Source organism: Octodon degus, unplaced genomic scaffold (genome assembly GCF_000260255.1).
Source record: "Octodon degus isolate 3935 unplaced genomic scaffold, OctDeg1.0 scaffold00520, whole genome shotgun sequence".
Classification (NCBI taxonomy): domain Eukaryota; kingdom Metazoa; phylum Chordata; class Mammalia; order Rodentia; family Octodontidae; genus Octodon; species Octodon degus.
Genome location: NW_004525096.1, coordinates 89,311 through 97,529, shown reverse-complemented (window position 1 = coordinate 97,529; position 8,219 = coordinate 89,311).

Here is an 8,219-nt window from a genome sequence, read left to right as displayed (position 1 = left end):
TTTTGTTTTGTTTTGTTTTGTTTTGTTTTGTTTTGTTTTTTTGTTTTTCTGAACCGGGGATTGAATTTGCCAGGGACGCGCTTATTCTACTGAGCCATCTCCCCGGCCCAGAACAGTCTTTTATTTGTAATTTTGTGGAGTTAGTGATGCATGACACAACTGAAAGCTAGTCTTGAGCAGACAGGATGTTCATCTCGACAGTGAGGTAAGATTTTCGCTTTAGGCACTGGGCCAAGTCCCACCTACAGATATTTGATTGATTTCCTAGCTTTGTGGCTCCTTTTTTTGTTGAATTCAGGTACCTACAATCTTTAGACTAACTTCAAGTATGAAAAGGTGCTTTAAAGATTTCTACAAATACTACTTCTCTAAGTGCAGGCGAACATCCACTGCATAGGTGTCTTTTGTATGTTTGCCTTCTACTACAGTGAGAATAGCAGCTGTAGCTCAGCCAACCTCTGGCAATGGCAAGTAAAGGCAGTCTTGTAGTCTATACTGTCCTTTCTACTATTGTTCTCTAATGAATATGACTGATTATTTTTGACCAGGTAATTTTTTAAACAGTCTAGGACAATTACCTGCCTACATAAATCCACTGTAGAATTCCAGATTTAATAGAACTACATGTTTTCATCCGAACACAGCCAAAAACATATAACATCTGGTAGATACATGACCACCATGTATTCTACTAGGTGTTTTTTGGTGAGAGTTAAGAGAAATATTTGGTTTATGGTCTTTTCAATGCAATGTTGTAAATAAAACTGAAGAATTCACATACTAGACAAACACTGTACCACTGAGATTCACCCCTCCCAGCTCCTGTGTTAAATTTTTAAAGTTTATTCCCGTTAGTGGTACATTCCTTTCAGTACTTTGGGAGGCTGAGGCAGAAGTATTGCAAATTTGAGCTCAACATGGGCAGTTTAGCCAATTAACCATTGTTTCAAAATTTAAAAAAGGCTGAGAACATGTAGTTCAATGCAAAAGTTCTGAGTTTAGCCTTGATACCAGATACAAGTATTTTAAAGTCCATCCAAGTATGGAACATCTCTTAAGCTACATTTGTAAAATGAATATATATATATATATATATATATATATATATATATTTATATTTATATATATATGACCAGGGATGATGTAGCTTAGCTCAGCCAAAGCCATAGCCTCTGCTCTTGGTACCAGAAAGTGAAATAGAAAGAAAGAAAGAAAGAAAGAAAGAAAGAAAGAAAGAAAGAAAGAAGAAAGAAAGAAAGAAAGAAAGAAGAAAAAATATGTATTCATTGTGCTTTTATAAGAAGAATTTTAAGAATTATTTTAATTTTTAAGTCAATATTTAAATGTATAGTGTTCATAGACAACTTATTTCTCACTTCCAATTTGCTCTTATCCAGATACCAATTTTTATCTTGTATTTTCAAAGTCTGTTTTTTTTTTTTTTTTTTTTTTTTTTTTTTTTTTTTTTTTTGGTGGAAACAGGGATTGATCTCAGGCCCTTGTGCTTGCCAGGCAAGTGCTTATTCCACTGAGCTATTTCCCCAGCCCCGTATTTTGTACAGTCTTAATATTTGTTGAGAAGTGTCTCAAAAATACCAATGGAAAGATCACAAGAACAAAATTAGTAATCAATACTTATTAGAAAATATAATATTGCTCTGAAAATACACTTTTATATAAAACATAATTTTTTTACAAAATATACATTTAATGCATCCCAATACCTTAATGTATTTTCAAAGCACACAAACATTACTGTACACATGAACATTACTATTTTTATTTAATAAATTTTGTCATGTATCTTAAAATAAAGTCACTAAACAAAACTTTCACTTTTTTAATGCAATGATGCTGACCATCCTAATTATCCATTCTCTGTTGAATATTAGTGTGGAAGTCTTTCTGATGACTTGTTTCAGTATTTGCAATATATGTATAGGGAATCCAGAGTATTCATAGATGCTGCTCGTTAGACACAACACTTTTGCTCAAACCATGCTGCATAGAAACTCACACTCAGCTTTAGCTAAATTCACACATGAAGAAGAGAAGTTAATAAATGTATTTCAGTCTTTTGAATGACATATAAGGTTGCTCTTCATAAAAACTCATATTTTGTACTATATTTATCCTTACTTTTTTTTTTTATCCTGACTCAATATGCCCCAAAATTAATTAGGCCAGAATTCAGGAAGGGGCATCCTGTGAGATATAAATAGCACTTCTGTTGAGGGGAAATGAGTCGAGTTTTTAGTCTACAGGTATTAACAAGTAGCAAGCACTTATCAGTGTTCCTCAAGCCTATGGAGTATAAGGAAACTCACTGCATTTAAGTCATAATTTTCACTTGCAAAGCAAGACACAAGCAGTAGTTCAAGGAGTCTCCTCTTGTAACTTAACTTTCATAGTTCCTAGAAATTTGGAATAGGGTCTCCATGAGGAAGGATTTGCAGAATGGTAAAGAAGGAATCAGCCTGGAGAGTTTTAGTACCAGATCTAGGGGTTATTGAGGAGAAGGAGGTTGTGTACCTTATTGCATGGTAAAAAATTGCCAAATATTATTTTACTAATTATATCTTACAGACAGAAAAAAAGTGCTTTTCAGTTTTTTCCAGCTGAGAGTCATGAGTTGCATTATTTGAAAAACAAGCAAAACTTGAAACAGAACTGAACTACAGGCCATGGTCTTGGAATACCCCCACCACTCTGCAGCACCTCCCCCACCACACCCACAGAGTAGGAATTTCTGCCACGTTCTCGGAACCCCCAAAACCAGTCCTAGCCCAAGCCTGGTGAGTGTGTGGGAGAGTTTCTGGCTACCCTTTGCAGATGGGACCTACTTGTCCCAGCCCAGTCGCAGTGTGGGTGAGAACCTCTTCCACCCACTTGGACAACCGCTATGACACCAGAGTACACCCCCATCCCACCCTTCAAGTAGGAAATTCTGCCACATTCCTGGAATCCCCAGATCCAGTTCCAACCCAGGCCAAGTGCGTGTATGGGAGAATTACCCCTCCCTCCTACTTCACCTTGTCCCCTCCAGATTCAGCTCAGGCTTGACATACAGGACTGGGTGAAACCTTGCAACAGCAAACCTTGCAGAGAGTGTAGGGGATAAAACCACCCAGTTAGTCCAGGAGCAGAACATCTTGCCAGAGAAGCACAATAGGTTCACCCCCAAGGGCAGCAACCTGAAAGAACTGAGCACAGCAGCCAGACACAAGTCAGGCACAGCTGGAAAAATCCAAACTTTGTATATCTGCACTTGAATGTCAGTAGGTGCTAAGGTTAAAACAGCAACAAAGATCTACAACAAGGGTCAGAAGACAGTGCTACACAAAATGACAAGAAGGAACAAAAAGCAATCTCAGAACCCAAACCCACCCGTAACAAATGCAGAGGACACTAACACAGTACAAATTGGGAATCACACACCTAAAAGCAAAGAATCAATGGCTTCTGAAATAGAGAAAGAGCTGCAGAAAGGTATAGAGAAACTCAGACTTGAAATAAAAAAAGAAATTCCAGAATTAATAACATCTACAGTAAAGAATCAAATGCAGAAACATATGGAGGAAACCCAATGCCCACCCTGAACTAGTGCAGAGAACACTAGCTTGGCTCAAATGTATGAATTAATAGTGTCGATAGTAAATAAGCAACAGAAGAAAGTCATAGAGGATCTCAAAGTGGAATTCTTTTCCACTAGCTCAGCTCAAATTTATGAATTAATAGTGTCAATAGTAAATAAGCAACAGCAGAAAGTTTTAGAGGAGCACAGAGCGCAATTCTTTTCTGAAATAAAGAATTCTTAGAACTCATAGCATCTGAAGTAAAGCAACAACAACAGAAACATAGGGAGGAAACCCAATCTGAAAAAATAAAACAACACTGCAGTAAAAGAATTTATAACTGATTCTAAAGAAGACATTTATTAAAAATTAGAGGACTTTAGAAAAATGACGGATTCCTTGAATGACCAATACAGGAAAGAAATAGATCACATAAAGCAGAGTCAAAGAGATGTAGAGGAAATTAAAATCGCAATCACAATCTTGCAAAACTATTTAAGTGAAAATGAAGGCAGAGTTTCAGATCTTGAAGATGCTGGTGCAGCTAGTGAAAAGGTAAGAAAGGATCTCTTAAAAACAACGAGGATGCACAAAAGAATAATCCATCACCTGAAAGGAGATGCAAAGATGAACAATATGAGACTAATAGGTATCAGTGAGAAAAAAGCAGTCAATACAAATGACATTTAAAAATTATGGGCAGAAGTAATAGCAGAAAACTTCCCAAATATGAGGAAACATTCTGACATTCAGGAAACCGAAGCATACAGAACGCCAAGTAACCTTAATCCAAAGAAAAACACAACGAGACATATAATAGTCAAGATCCCAGAAATTCAGCACAAGAATAATATACTGAAAGCCTCTAGAGAAAAGAAGCAGATCACATTCAAAGAAAACCCAACAGAATTATGGCCAACTCTTCACAAACAACGAAGGCAAAAAGAGCATGGAGGAGAGTACTTCAAGTCCTATAAGAAAACAAACTCCAACCGAAATTACTATACCCTGCAAAACGCTCTTTCAAATTTGTGGAGAAGTGAAATACTTTCATGACAAAGAACAGCTAAAGAATTTTATGACAACAAATCCAGCCCTACACAGGCTACTTAAAGATGTTCTACAGAGGGAGCAAAATGATCAGAGATCCGCAAATGAAATCAAAGGCAACCAACTAAATAGGGCAAGCAATTAAACATAGGAGAAAAAGTAGTAAATGACAACATGCAAATAGCATGTCAATCATAAGCCAATACATCTCAATTCTACCCATCAGTGTAAATGGACTCAATTCAAAAATTATGAGAAGTAGACTGGCACAGAGGAATAGGAGAAAAAATCCAAAAATATGCTGTATACAAGAAACACATTTAACTCATAAAGACATTCATAGCCTGAAAGTCAAAGGATGGAGCAAAATACTACATGGCACAGAACCTCAGAAAAAAGCAGGGGTAGCAATCCTATTCTCAGACAGTCTCAACTTCAAACCAGCAATGATCAAGTGAAATAAAGAAGGCCACTATATACTGCTTAGGTGAAAAATTCAAGAAGAAGAGGTAACACTCATAACTATGTATGCACCAAACATGGGAGCCCCCAACTATATAAAGCAAATCTTAATGGACATGAAAAATCTAATATCCAATACTACAATTTTAACAGAAGTCCTTAAAACCCCCTTATTCCCAAAGATAAGTCAACCAGACAAAAATTAGAAAAAAAAAAAATAACACAACTGAATGAGAGCTGAAAGCAAATGGACTTGATGGACATGTACAGAGTGTTCCACCCAAACACAGCTGAATACACATTTTTCTCAGAGGCCTATGGGTCATTTTCTAAAATAGACCACATACTGGTCCATAGGTCATGCTTAAGTGTATGAAAGAAATCAGAAATTATCCAATGCATTTTGTCTGACCACAGTGCAATGAAACTGGAAGTAAATGACAAAAGAAGAAAAAACCCTCAAATACATGGAAATTAAATGACACCCTATTCAAAAAACAAAGGGTCACAAATGAAATTAAACAAGAAATTCGACAATATCTACAATTCAATAAAAATTCAAGTACAACATGTCAGAATTTACAGGATATGATGAAAGCAGTTCTCAGAGGGAAATTCATAACTGTGAACACACACATTAGGAAAACAGAGCGAGAACAAATAAATATCCTAAAGCAGCAATTTCAACAGCTAGAAAAGGAAGAGCAAATCAAACCCAGAGCCCAAAGACGAAGGGAAATCATAAAGATTAGAACAGAAATTAATTCAATTGAGACGAATAAAACAATTTAAAGAATTAAAAAGCAAAACGCTGGTTCTTTGAAAGATTAAAAAAAATCGATAAGCCCCTAGCTAACCACATGAAAAAGAAGAAAGAAAGAATTCAAATACAAGCAAAAAGGAATAAAAAGGGTGTAATTACCCCAGACCAGTGGAAATTCAGAAGAATATCAGTAGCTACTTTGAGAATCTTTACTCTCAGGGACCAGGGAAATGGCTAAGTAAAATAAGCACTTCCCTGCTAAGTTCAAGGGCCTGAGATCAAAATCCTGTTCCGGAAAAAAAAAAAAAAAGAATCTTTACTCTCTCAGAATACAAGACACAGAAGAAATGGACAGATTCCTAGAAAGTTACAAATTGCCAAAACTGAATTGCCAATATAAACCCACTCTTAATAGCCCAATAACAGCCAATGAAATACGAGATGTAATTATAAACTTACTGCCAAAGAAACATCAAAGTTCTGATGGATGCACAGCTGAATTCTACAAGAAATTCACAGAAGATGTAGTCCCTATACACTTTAAACTCTTCCATGTAATTGAAAAGGAAGCAATTCTCCCAAAATCATTCCTAGAGGCTAGGATTATACTGTTCCAAAATGAAGAAAAGATGCATATAAGAAAAAGAATTACAGGCCAACCTCCCCCATGAACATAGATGCCAAAATCCTTAATAAAATACTAGCAAATAGAATACAGCAAATCATCAAGAAGATGATACACCATAACCAGGTAGGATTTATCCCAGGGATGCAAGGATGGTTCAATATTCGAAAATCTATAAATGTCACACACTAGATCAATAGAGAGAAAACTACAAATCAAATGTTCATCTCCATTGATGCAGAAAAGGTTTTGACAAAGTCCAACACTCATTCATGTTCAAAGTTCTACAGAAAATTGGAATAGATAGCCTCTACTTCAATCTGGTAAAATCCATTTATGAAAAACCAACGGCTAAAATAATCCTAAATGGGGAAAAACTGAAGTCTTTTACTCAGATCTGGTACAAGATAAGGATGTCTTTTCTCACCACTACTATTCAGTACAGTTCTAGAATACTTAGCTGCAGCCATTGGACAAGAGAAGGAAATAAAATGAATAAGAAGAAGTAAAGAAGAAGTTAAATTACCTTTCTTTGCAGATGACATGATAATTTACATGGAAGACCCAAAAACACCACCAAGAATCTACTAGAATTAATATAGAAATTCAGTAGCATAGCAGGTTATAAAGTCAATGCTCAAAAGTCAATAGCATTCCTCTACACAGACAACAAACATATTGAAAGGGAGATTATAGAAACAATAACTTTTACAATAGCACGGAGGAAAATGAAATACCTTGGAATTAATCTAACTAAAGAAGTCAAATATTTTTTTCGTGGAAAATTACAGTGCTCTGAAAAAAGAGATTGTAGAGGATTTTAGAATATGGAAAGATATTCCATGCTCCTGGATAGGAAGAACCAACATTGTGAAGATGGCCATACTCCCACAATTGCTGTACAGATGTAATGCAGTGCCTATCAGATTAACACCAACATACAACTAGACCAAGAAAAATCATTCCTAAAATTTATGTGGCACCAGAAAAGACCTAGAATAGCAACTGCAATCCTGGGCAATAAAGACAAGGCAGGAGGCATTACAATTCCTGACTTGAAAATATACTACAAGGGTACTGTGATAAAATCAGCATAGTACTGTCAACAAAATAGACTTGAGGATCAACAGAATAGATTAGAATTTGTTGAAGCCCCTAACAACACACTAAGCCACGGTATCTTTGACAAAGGGGCCAAACATACTCACTTGGAGAATGATAGCCTCTTTAACAAGTGGTGCTGGAAAAACTGGTTCTCTACATGCCACAAAATAAAACTTCACCTGGGTCTATCACCATGCACTAAACTAAAGTCGAAATGGATTAAAGATCTAAATATGATAGCAGAGACACTAAATCTCCTGATGAGAAATTAGAAGGAACTCTTGAAGACATAGGGGTAGGCAAATACTTCATGAACAGAAATCAAATTCAAAAGGAAACAGTTGAATGACTTAACAATTGGGACCTGCTTTTCTTTTTTTTTTTACATCAGTTATTTTTATTTTAAAGAAAAAAAAACAATGGTACAAATTCTCTGAACAAGATTTTAGGAGAGTAACAATGGTTAGTACATTGTGTATTGTTACTGCCAAAGTAGTCTCTCATATTACAAGATATAGGCAAGAAATAATAAGTAAAGAACATAGGTACAAACTTCTGTTTTTTTAAGTCAACAGAAAATGGAAATATACTTTTTAAAGTTTCTAATACTAGGAGAAGATATCATACAATGTCTTTTAAA